The following is a 13,187-nucleotide window of genomic DNA, read 5'->3' as shown; positions in this document are numbered from 1 at the left end:
ATTGAACTAACTCGTGACAACCCGTTACCTGATTTACGCGACCTGTTGACAACCCGATTTGTCGTTGACCTGCCTAAACGATAACTTAAATAAAGTTTTTTTTTTTAATTGCCATCTTCTAGAACAAGTGAAAAAGCGTTAAACCAAATTTAGCCAAATTTATAAAAGTTAATTATAAGGTTTAAGCTTGACTAGACCTGATAGTTATCTGACCTGGTCTTAACCCGTGTCTGATAGTGAACTCGACCTGAATTTTAACTGACCCGATAATTATCCGATCCAAACTTGACATGAACCCGAAATTAACTACTACAAGTTTGACTCAAATCCGACTCGTTAAGATCCGAACCCGAAATTGTACCCGACTAGAAAAATACCCGATCTGAACCCAACCCGAACCCGACCTATACCGAAATGAAAAAATAACCCGACATGACCCAACAAATAATCAACCTGACCGAACCCAACCTGAACCCGACCTTCACCCCGGTGATAAAATGATCTGACACGACCTGACCAGATCATGATCGAATTCGGGATGAACATATCCGGACTCGATTAGAGTAACCGTTTTGACAGCTCTAACTCGTAGTTAGGGGTGTTTATATTCGGTTTGGTTACCGGCTAAAAAATTTATTTTCGATAACGGTTATTTTCGGGTCGCTCTTTTGTCGACCCTAAACAGTATCTATAAGTTTCGCTACCCGCTTGTCATGTAAAGAGTTTTTTCGGTTATGTTCTGTCCGGTAATGATTAGATTAACTAGTTAGTGGTCCGGATGATGCCCTTGTAATGTTGCATATAGTTTGATTTTTTTATTCATTTCAAAATTACTTATAAATTTCTTTATATATACAATTTGAGAAAAACATGAATTTCATTATATATGCAGTTTTAGAATAAAATTGGTTAACCCATAATTGGTGAACTATATTTTGAGAAATTTTCTTTATTTGTGTAAAACTTTATATTTTGTACTACTTTACCCATAATATATAATAAAAAAGTTAAGATTGTATATTGATTTACAAAGTCGAAATATATTTTAGAGGAAAAAAAACACATTTGATTAGCTAAATGAAAACGCAACATTATTTATTTTTTTCCTATTTTTTACTCTGTATATCTGATGATTTTATGCTTTTCTAAATTAAATTTCTAGAAAAGATATATGAAAATTTTATTCTAATAATTGAACCTTTCGGCGATGTGCTTAATACAATCTCACTTTTCAATTAACTAAGAATAATTCATACGTTTTACCCTTATCTTCTTTTCCAAGACCAACTAGTGTGTGGCCCATGCGATGCCCCGATCGCTACATTGAATAGTTACTCCGTAATATTTTAGATTTTTCTTGAGCTCAATATTTGACGAAATGCATGTATACCTTAAAGTGAAAAACATCAATTAAGTTTGTCAACTACACAGACACACTACGTCATTTATCATGCCAAGTAATTTTTCAGTTAGATCATCTTACAATTATATAATTTATTTTCTAGTGGAACTAAGTGCTTCAAATTAATAACACCAAATTAGATATAAGCAGCCATGCAAGGTATTTATATAGTTGATGCTTATGAGATTCATGACATCATGTTTCTTCATAGTTGTCCTAATTATTTATTTTTATTTTTTTCAAAATATTCCATAGAAAATAAAAAATCAAATAAAAATTTAGTTGGTTTAGACTTCATGTTAACATTTATTTATAAATTAATGTGAAGAAGTAAACCACAATTGGTGGTTGGCTAAGATGGTAATGAGAATTATCATTCAGATATGAGATCTAGAGTTCGAACCTCGTTGTATTGATTTTTGGTTATCCATGACATGACATACCACTTGGTGAGTGAATGATGTGGCGCAAAGGGAAGAGTACTACTTGACACATAGACGTTTTCCAAGGACCAAATTAAAATATCATATTGCTCATTTATCTATTAAACAAGTACTTTCGGGTTAATACCGGCTATGGGCTGTTTGGTAGAAGATACTCCCAAAAGGTGGGATTATTCTTAGTTAAACAAAATGTGGGACTGTTTGAGGCATATTACCAAATATTGGATTATTAGAATTAATTTTTACAAAGATATATGATTTCATTAGTAAAAGAATAAAAACTAAGAAACAAAATGTTATCATAAATTGTTGCTCAAATACTCACTTTGATTTTTTTTCATGGTTACACTTTGTTTTTCATGGTCTCCAATGCACATGCTTGACCATCAATTTATCCAATTATGTACGAATTTATTTTGTAAATATTTGATATTTTGAAAATACATATTGCTAGAAATCCAAAAAGATCTCAAGCATATTATTATGATATTTGTAATGCGAGAATTTAAGGTAAAAGTTTATGAAGTTTGACCACAAATATTAAAGGGTAACCATCATAAAAAACGGAGGAGTCCTTTTTAATTGTTTTAAAGTATCAAGTTTTATCGTTGGAGTGATGGATAAAACTTAGCATTGACATATAAGAGGTCATGGATTCAAGGATGGGTAGCAACATTTTTTTGTGAGAACACAATAAACCATCATGTATGCGTATGTCATGGCGCGACGATGTCATGTCACTTGCCAAGTCATTGTGACACATGAAGAGATATAATGGAATGCCTTGAATATTTAATAATATATAAGGTTGGATTAATATTACCAAATTTCCTAAATATTAGGAAAATTTGATAATATTAATCCAACCTTTGGCCGATTTTCTTTTATTAACCCCACCTACGACATATTTTTTTAATAACCCAACTTTTACTACCCAACAACTTTTATTCGTACATTGCTTAAACATATTCACTGGAGAAAAATGAACGACTACTACACTACTATTGTTTTTAAATGACACTGACTATATACTAAAGCTGTATTACTCTAATGAATGTGCCTTAAACGGATAACACTACTACTGACTCTTAAATCTTAGGCACTGTTTAGTTCACCTTATTTCAGGATCTTATTACTTATTTCAGATCAAATCATATCAGAAAAAAAAAGTTCAGATCAGAGCAGAATAAATTAGATCATATCATATTATTATTATTATTATTATTATTATTATTATTATTATTATTATTATTATTATTATTATTATTATTATTATTATTATTATTATTATTATTTATTATATAATAAACAAATTCAAAGCTTTTACAAAAAGTTAGTGGGAATCCGAGATACTATCCGAGATCCCACTCCCTTAGCAATGGCGAAACTAATCCTAGTGAAGATATGACTAGCAGCTCGTGCTCCAATATCTTGAGCCCTGGAGAACTTCTGTATCCACTTAAGAAGGGAAATAACATCTCCCTCTAATTCCCCCAATGAAGAAAAGGAGAAAGGTAAGAAATCATACTCAATTGTCACACACTTACCCTGATACTTGATCCGCTTACGATGCGCCACATCAAGGACAACACGATCGGAAACAAAGTCAGACAATCCAGATTGCATCAGAAGCGATGACCCAGTTAAGTCCACATACACATCAACCTCATCCCAAGAGCACAGTAACATGTCTGCAGGACGGCGAGGTTTGCCGTCTCCCCCAGACAACCCAATATCAACCTCTTTACCGGCTAAAACCCCAGAACTATAGCGTACATCTACCAGCGTATCATGAACCACATTATATCGATGTTTAATACCAACAACACCAGCACATGACACAACATGATCCCAAAAAATATCTCCATCGAAAACCTTAGAGCAAGAAGAACACGGCTTGGGAATGGAAAACAAGGGAACACCCAACCGATAACATAACACACATCGAGTACCACATAGATATTTAATTAATTAATCTAATATCTAATATACATATATAAAGGAGGCATATTTGCTGAACTATTAGAGCGCCACCTAGGATTACTAATGGTTTCGGCCAATGAAAAATAAGATTTCTAATTTATTTTTGAATTAAAAAAATCGAGTGCCACGTAGATATTTAAATTAATTAATTAATTACTAATATATACAATTCCATCCAAAATTAGACGCTCTAATAATTAAAAAATAAATCTAAAATAAAATTCATCCAAAATCAAACACTAATCTAAAATAAAATTCAATCCAAAATCAAACATTAATCCAATATTAGAGGGCCACGTAGAAAATCTAATGGTTTCAGCCAATGAAAAATAATATTTCTAATTTATTTTTGAATTAAAAAAATCAAGTGCCACGTAGATAATTAATTAGGTGCCACGTAGATATTTAAATTAATTAATTAATTACTAATATATACAATTCCATCCAAAATCAAACGCTCTAATAATTAAAAAAAATCTAAAATAAAATTCATCCAAAATTAAACACTAATCTAAAATAAAATTCAATCCAAAATCAAACATTAATCCAATATTTGAGGGCCACGTAGAAAATCTAATGGTTTCAGCCAATGAAAAATAAGATTTCTAATTTATTTTTGAATTAAAAAAATCGAGTTCCACGTAGATAATTAATTAGGTGCCACGTAAATATTTTTATTAAATAATTATTAATATTTCTTATATACAATTCATCCAAAATCAAACACTATAATAATTAAAAAATAAATCTAAAATGAAATTCAATCCAAAATATAAAAAAAAACAATTTAATCTAATATATAAAATACAGCAGTTGATATATGTAGGAGTTTTATTTTAACGTATAGAAATGGTGCATTGCACGGGCTATCGGGCCGTATAAGTCGATATTGGGATAACGACACAAGTGCTTCAGCAAATGCTGAAATTAGGAGCTGGGATGGATCCAATCCTATGCTTGGCGTCAGCCTTGATCAGGAACTTTGAATTCCCCCACAGTCGAAAAGACCAGTGCATCATCATCACCAGTCGTATCTATATCAACATTATAAACGAAGACGTGATTAAGTAATCTGTTTTCTCTATTATATACTATGTACTACATATAATATGTACACTATATATATATATGCTGCTAGCTTTATATATAGTGGAATAAATAAACAACGCCATTCCCTTGGTTTTGTACTGCCGGAAGATATGATGAAATATATATATATATATATATATATATATATATATATATATATATATATATATATATATATTTATATATATATAGGTTTAGCTTCTTGTGAGAATCATTTTTAGGTGAGAACTATCTTATGGTAAGAACCCCAATCACCACCGTTCATTGTGTGAAATCTCACCCGTTCATATTGAAGACCTGTGAAGGGCTTCTGTCGTTCTTCTTCCTTCCCCATCTCCTCCCACATACAGCACTAGTTCTCCCCCGTCAAAAGAAATTTAATGGTGAAAATCCTCCAAAATCTTCAAACAACCTGCTCAATTTTACAAAAAATTATAAATTAAAATCAATCAAATTATTTAATTAAACTTTGGCCAGAGGAGAGAGAACAATACCTTAAACTTAACCTTCCACGATGTTCTGGTTCGAGGAGTAGAGCAGTGGTTTTGTTTTGCTGGTGGGAGATCATTGATCGGAAATTGTCTCCGCCGCCGGAATGAAGCTTCCAAGTTGACACCATCTGGCGTCGGCTGTGAGATTATCTTCAATTTTCCGATGATTTCTACTGCTGGAATGTCGATAAACTCAGTCATGTCAACTCTCCAAATTCAAATTTCGCTTGATTTCAATTTCGTCGATCAACTTGTTAAGGCCTGACTGAGTTGGCATTCACGAAATCATGTTATGAAGGCTTGAATGATATTCAATTCAAGAATATGAAGGCCTGATTGATATAGTTTGCAGTACATCCATATTGTGGAGGAATTACAGGAAGATTTTTATGTGTATATTTTTTAAACTGAATATGCATGTTTTTTAAACTAAAAGTGCATAATATTTCAACTATATTAACTGTACATATTATGTGTTATTTTGACCATAATATGCATATTGTATTTTGTTTTAGAAAATAAAAAATTATACTCCGTATACAACTCGAAAAAAATTGATGCACATATATTTTAAACTAGATTTTAGCCCGTGCGATGCACGGATTCTATTAAATTGTTATGTTTGAATAAAAATCCTATGTATATACCACTTTTATATATTAGACTAGTAGCTTGGCCGCGCGTGTTGCGTGCGGTATGGCTAGGTCTACCTGCTTGGCACCAACTTTGGTCCATATACTCTATGTGCATCTATGTAAACATTATGAAGTGAAATGTCCTATACACGTGACAAGGTAAAGAGGAATTTAATACTAAATAAAATAGGTAGATATAGCTTTAGTACAATACAACACCTTGTGATACAATCAAGACAATGTTTTGCTGGTGATATTGTATAGAGAGATTGTAAAGCCATTGGCTAAAGGGAGTCTTGCCACCAATATTAATGTCATTGGGTACAAATGAACCCCTGCCTAAAGAATCACTTTTAATGATAGGATGCCCCAGACTTTCAGCTGATAATTGAGGTACTTCATTAGTATTGAACCCAGTTGAAATACTTGGACGACAGGTTGGTCCTTCATAATAATCACTTGCAATTACCATGTTGGTAAAAACATCCACTTCTGCAAGAATAATAGCAGAAATGTTATTTTACCCAGAATGGATGTTGTGCATAGATTACAGTATCTGATAAACCGTTTGGTTATTAATGTGAATGATGAACTATGAATATGTATGGAAGTTGAATTGTGAACTGTGTTATATCCTTGTATTATACTGTCTGGTAGTGTAGCTATACTTTGTATTCAGGTCTGAAACACTAGCTCTGAAACGCTGATTCTCATAAGAAAAAATGATGTTCCTAAAAAAAATAAACTGAACTAATCATCAAAGTCAGGAAGTCACAGGAAGAAGACAGGGAAACTTGAATTGAAATAATATGTAATCACAGTGGAGAGCTAAATAATCAGAACCCACAAAGGAGTAGTAATTAAGGTTTGCACAACCAATGTATTAGGAGTCGTGCATAATGCATGAGCAAAGAAGAATAATGATGCTCATTAATTATGGAATCGAATATAAAACAAATAAAAACATCACATGCAAGTATAAAGAAAAACATACTTAGAGAAAGAAAAAAGAAAATTGCCTTAAATTTTATGGTTTTGTTGGTGCTAAAATAATAGTTGAGAGTTCAGCCATCAAACATATCGAAGAAACACAGACAATTACTTAGTATTAAATTTGTTTAACATTCTTCTACTTTTCGAAAATAAGTGAAATCCAATAATTGCAATGCCAAATTATTCCGTATACCAAATATCCTGCTGTAGGATTACACAAAATGTACTCGTACATACCCATATACTCATATATTCTCAACTCAGATGTCTCATTATATTTATCTATCCAAAAATTATAAACAACAATGGCAGAACATTGTATGCAATACGCTCAGTATTTTAAATATACACAGAATGATAAAATATATATTCGGGAGGGGAAATGCCTTCCTAACTATCAGGTGTAATATAAGTAATTAAAACGTCATCTGGTTAACATGAAGCATAATCATATAACTGAAGATAATCTAAAGATTCCATACATGAAACGGGTAAGTCCCAAGTTCAAGCCCCAAAAATACGGAGTATACCAAACAAAGAACCGAGATCCCCAACAAACGATTTCATAATCTCTGAAATAGCATACATAATCCATTTAAATTCGTATTTACTCATTAGTCATCACTCCATTTCAGTCCTGCATAAAAATTTAAAGAGACCTCATCATACACTCACCTCTTCATTCAAGAGACCGCCAACTCCAGAAACCAAGTAGCAAATCTGGCTTGACCTACCTAACCTGAAAATTAAGGGTTTGAAATCAACATATCTTGAGGATGCATATGAAGGCTTCAATAGCTATCTAACTTTCTGTTTTTCTTATTGTAGCAGAATTTACAGAAGGTAATGTTTTTGCATAGCATGAGAAAAAGATTTACCACTTCAACAAGACAATAGCTCCCTCCCTAAGCCCCTCGGTTTCTTCTGGATATTTTGCGAAGGGTGCAGCATGCTAACAGTTCGAGTATTGAAGGCCATGCGAGAATCAGACAGCCTTATACCTGCTTTTACTTGAAAAAGTAAAATCTTGACATTCAAAGTAAAACATGCACTCATTTGTACATTTCTGCTACTACAAATTCAGTTGTGACTGTATAAAATCCTCGACTATATTGATGTTAGCTAGGATATTTTCGGATTTTGTTTTGGAATGAAGTCAGGGACAATGGCGACAGACATAACAACACGATCAGCATTGTCCTGATTATAAGAGTGCTAACAAATCAACAACACATAACCTGATTATAAGAAGAAAAAATAATAATGAATTTCTGGACTTAGTCTAGGAAACCTCTCCCAAGGCCAAAGCTGAACAAGGTGAAATAATCCCCAAACAACAAGATTTTCACATTGATGATTTCCAGCTTCACAACCTTAAGTCTATATAAATTGCACCTAGAACAACAGGAGCTAGAGCAATCTTGATTCCCACTGAAAGATTAATTGCAAGAGTGAATACATTTTGAGAAATCATATTGTAGAAATTCGTCGAAAATATCTTAGAAGCCTAGAAATCACGATAGTTTAATAGAAATTAAAATTCAAACAAAAATCTAGAAATACCATAAATTTCGACTAAAGAATATAGCTCGATATTTATAGAGAAATCAGGGTTACCTCGCCAATCACGTCTTCTTTCCTAGAGTTGAATTTCGTTCCTTTGTAGATATAATTACTGCAAGTACTACAGAGAATTGACAAATCTCTAAGCCAACCCAATAACTAACTCATTATCCCTCTTTATATTGCAAGTAAAAACGCCCTTATCATTGTATTGAGCGAATGGTAAAAATACACTGGTCGCCCATAAAATAATGTCAGCTATACTGTAAATTTAAATATTGGATGACTCGTACAGGAGATCTAAATCAAGTTCGATGAATTATTTTGAAGCTTGTGGAGCATTGAAGGTCTGCCATTAATAACGCTTTTGGCCAATTTTTTGTTTTCTATAAAATTGAGCACCATCATTCATTTGAGGGAATCATGAAATTAATTATACAACCTAAAAAGATCCAGTGTTTCAAATAGGATAAATCGCACCAAGTCAAGGTATAAAAATAGAAAATTGATCATCACAATTAAACTGGCAACTCCAAAAATAACAATTCATAAAACTAAAGAACATAATCAAGATCAATAAATGCTGTTTATAATAAAAACAAATGTTTGAATTCTAATAATCACCTCTTTTTTTTTGGGCAAACGAAGTCTAATTGCATCAAAATTTCTGACTTTTCCCCAAGTATTTTCGTGGGTTGTTGTAAAGTCTCAACCCAGTATTTTCATGAGAGTTGTTGGTTTGTCCTTCCATATATACATATTTCTTTGAGGTCTTTGATGTATGAATGATCAGTCTTCCATAGATAGGGAGGATTTGAGGAGAGAGAATAGTGAGGACGGAATAAACAATGAGAGAAGAGAGAGATGAGAAGAGTAGAGTGGAAGCGAGAAAGTAGGGGAAGATTAAACGAAGCGTTTTTGTTTTACTGTAGATAAGCTACAGTAATATAGCCTCCCACTTTTAAAAGGTTAAAGATTAGGTTAGTTTTTGATGTTGCATTCAATTTCATTTTAGATTTTTTTTTATTATGAATGTGTTTGTTTTTGGATGAAATTGTATATGCGTAATATTAATAATTAATAAAAAATATCTACGTGAAAGTTAATCATTTCTTTACGTGGCACTCGACTTTTTTAATTCAAAATTAATTTTGAAATCTTATTTTTCATTGGCCGAGACCATTAGATTTTTCTATGTGGCGCTCTAATATTGGTTAATGTTTGATTTTAAATTGAATTTTATTTATTTTATTTTAGATTTGTTTGATTTTGGATGAATTTTATTTTAGATTTATTTTTTAATCATTATAGTGTTTGATTTTAGACGAAGTTGTATATATTAGTAATTAATTAAAATATCTACGTGGCACCTAATTAATTATCTACGTGAAAATCGATTATTTTTTAATTATTAGAGTGTTTGATTTTCGATGGAGTTGTATATATTAATAATTAATTAATTAAAATATCTACGTGGCACCTAATTAATTATCTACGTGTCACTTGATTTTTTAAATTAAAAAAGAAATTAGAAATCTTATTTTTCATTGGCCGAAACCATTAGTAATCCTAGGTGGCGGTCTAATATTTCAGCAAATATTCCTCCATTGGCCGAAGCCATTAGATTTTCCTACGTGGCGCTCTAATATGGATTAATGTTTGATTTTAAATTGAATTTTATTTATTTTATTTTAGATTATTGTTTGATTTTGGGTGAATTTTATTTTAGATTTATTTTTTAATTATTAGAGTGTTTGATTTTAGATGGAGTTTTATATATTAGTAATTAATTAATTAATTAAAATATCTATGTGGCACCTAATTAATTATCTATGTGGAAATCGATTATTTTTTAATTATTAGAGTGTTTGATTTTCGATGGAGTTGTATATATTAGTAATTAATTAATTAATTAAAATATCTACGTGGCACCTAATTAATTATCTATGTGGAAATCGATTATTTTTTAATTATTAGAGTGTTTGATTTTCGATGGAGTTGTATATATTAATAATTAATTAATTAAAATATCTACGTGGCACTTGATTTTTTTAATTCAAAAAGAAATTAGAAATCTTATTTTTCATTGGCCGAAACCATTAGTAATCCTAGGTGGCGCTCTAATCTTTCAGCAAATATGCCTCCTTTATATATGTATATTAGATTATATGCATATACAATTTAAAAAATACATATATATATATATATATATATATATATATATATATATATATATATATATAATATATATATATATATATATATATATATATATATATATATATATATATATACATATAAAGTAGTTGGGTAGAACCTAGTCAACACATATACATATATACATGTTATAACATTTCAAACTCATGTTCTAAATTTATTCAAGCTTTCTAAATTTATCCAAGCACATTCTGACTTTATTCAACTGCGTTCAAAATTTATTCAAACATGTTCAAAATGTATTCAAGCATGTTCTAAAATTATTCAAGCATGTTCTAAAATTATTCAAGCATGTTCTAACTTCATCCAACAATGTTCTTAATTTATTCAAGCATGTTTTATCTTTATTCAATAGTGTTCTAAATTTATTAGCATGTTCTAAATTTTGTTATAGCATGTTCTAAAATGAGCCAAGGAAGATGAGAAAAGATGAGCCTGGCAAGGATGATAAAGACGGAAAGGGAGAGAAAATGTTAAATTAGTGGCTTGAACGTTGGTGGCAAGCCGCTCGCTCAACACCACCACAGACTACAGACCAGTTTCCTCCACCGCAACTGCTGCTGGATCGGAACCGCTACCGCTGCAGAAACCAGCACTGATTCGCGGTACTGAATTTGTTAAGGAGGGAGGAGAAGCGACATTCGGATACTTGATCGGAGGAAGGAGGAGCGACATAAGGATTCGCTGGATAATTGATCGGAGCAACGATGCTCAACACCGACACCGGCGAAATCAGTTGCTTGGACACCGACGAATGGAAATCTGGTTTTATTTCGCGACTTTGTTCGATTTCGCGATTGAAATCGTTTTTTATTTTTGAATTGAGAAATCGATTGATTTTAAAATCGAAGAATCAATTTATTTCATAATCGAAGAAAATTGAAATAGATTGATTTTATAATCGAAGAAATCAAAATCGATTGATTTCGAAGAATCTTACCGAAATTTCCGATCGAATTGCTTTTAGAATCGAAGAATCTATTGAATTGAAGAGAGAGAAAGAGCGCCAGAACCACCGCCACCAACATTTTTGGTTCAATTCCTGATTCACGAACCACAACCACAACCACCGGCGATTGAATTGCTAAGAGCAGCGGCGAGAGGCGAGCAGTGGAGGCGGCGAACGACGACCGGCGACCGGCGAGCTATGAGCGGGGAGCGACGAGCGACAGTTGCCGGAAGTTGGTGGTGGAGAGAGAGAAATCCGAAAAGAAGAGAGAGAGAGGGGAATTGAAGAGAGAAAGTCAGAAATAATGAAAAAAAATCTGAAAAAAATAAATTATTTTTGTTTTTAATCCCAACCGTAAAATATTTAAAGGTTCAGATTTGTTAAAATCTATTCATTTTGGGCGGTCAGATTAAAAACAATCCAACGGTTAAGAAAGTGTTCTTACCGTAAGAAGTGTTTTTACGGGAGTCTCTCTCTCTCTCTCTCTCTCTCTCTCTATCTATCTATATATATATTAGCGCAAAAGAGAAGATTATGTTACTAGACTAAAATAAGATTTGTGCAAAGGCAACCTTTAAAGGAGGTAAAACATACGTAATCTCGGCCCAAAAAACATCCAACCTATACACTATGTACATCCAAAAACACCAAAAACAAACTTGAAAACTCGGGGTCTTAATAATCCAAAACATGAGGTAGAACGAACTTATTTGTTGGTACCCTCATCATCATCTTCAATTTCAACAATAGCTATGGAAGCACCTGTTGAACCACCAACAAGGCAACAATAAATGGAGCAAAATCTTTCCCAATGTTTGCTTATCCATCCGAACCAGAGCTAGAAATAAGATTATTACACTTGTTAACCTGAATAGCATTCTTCAAATTTGAGACAATAGAACCAAAAGTGTTTCAGAGGCTGGAGTTGAGATTGAAGTAGTTGGAGCAGAAGACACATCAGCAGCCACAACATTGATAAGATTAGCTCTTGTCATAGCAGCATTATAACCTGATTCCTCGCGAACCTAATTCACTAACTATGGATTAACCGATTCAAACTCTGCTTTATAAGTTTCCTTAGCTTGAGAAGGAGGAAGGAAATGAACCTTGTACCCAATCGCCATCCTAGTAGCTAAGGAAGCAAGAGAATGAGCCACCTTGTTACAGTGCCGAGGAACATGGCTGAATTCCAGAGTCCAGTTTTGATTCATGAGCTAAGCATAATCTCTAAGAACCGGTGCTAATTCATGATGAGATTGTTCCTCCACAGACTCCAGCGTTACCTTAAGGGAGATAGAATCAATTTCAAGTTTCCCCTTATCAAAGTGGTTATCCGTTGCCATAATAATAAGACCATCCCTTATCGCATAAAGTTCAGCAGCCATGGGTGAATGAACATTATACTTGCTTGTAAACCCAACA

General features: G+C 32.4%; 1 long non-coding RNA gene across 1 annotated transcript; it reads right to left on the bottom strand.

Annotated features, from left to right (window-relative positions):
- Window positions 1-6,203: 6,203 nt before the first annotated feature.
- Window positions 6,204-10,773, bottom strand: LOC110799408 (uncharacterized). The gene is made up of 3 exons (XR_002536384.2): window positions 7,915-10,773; window positions 7,712-7,775; window positions 6,204-6,535 (listed from the first exon to the last, which is right to left on the bottom strand). It is a non-coding gene; the product is annotated as an uncharacterized lncRNA (long non-coding RNA).
- Between the last annotated feature and the right edge of the window lie 2,414 nt (window positions 10,774-13,187).

The sequence above is a fragment of the Spinacia oleracea genome, chromosome 3, assembly GCF_020520425.1.
Source record: "Spinacia oleracea cultivar Varoflay chromosome 3, BTI_SOV_V1, whole genome shotgun sequence".
In the NCBI taxonomy this organism is placed as follows: Eukaryota; Viridiplantae; Streptophyta; class Magnoliopsida; order Caryophyllales; family Amaranthaceae; genus Spinacia; species Spinacia oleracea.
This window is presented reverse-complemented; position numbering and strand designations above follow the sequence as displayed.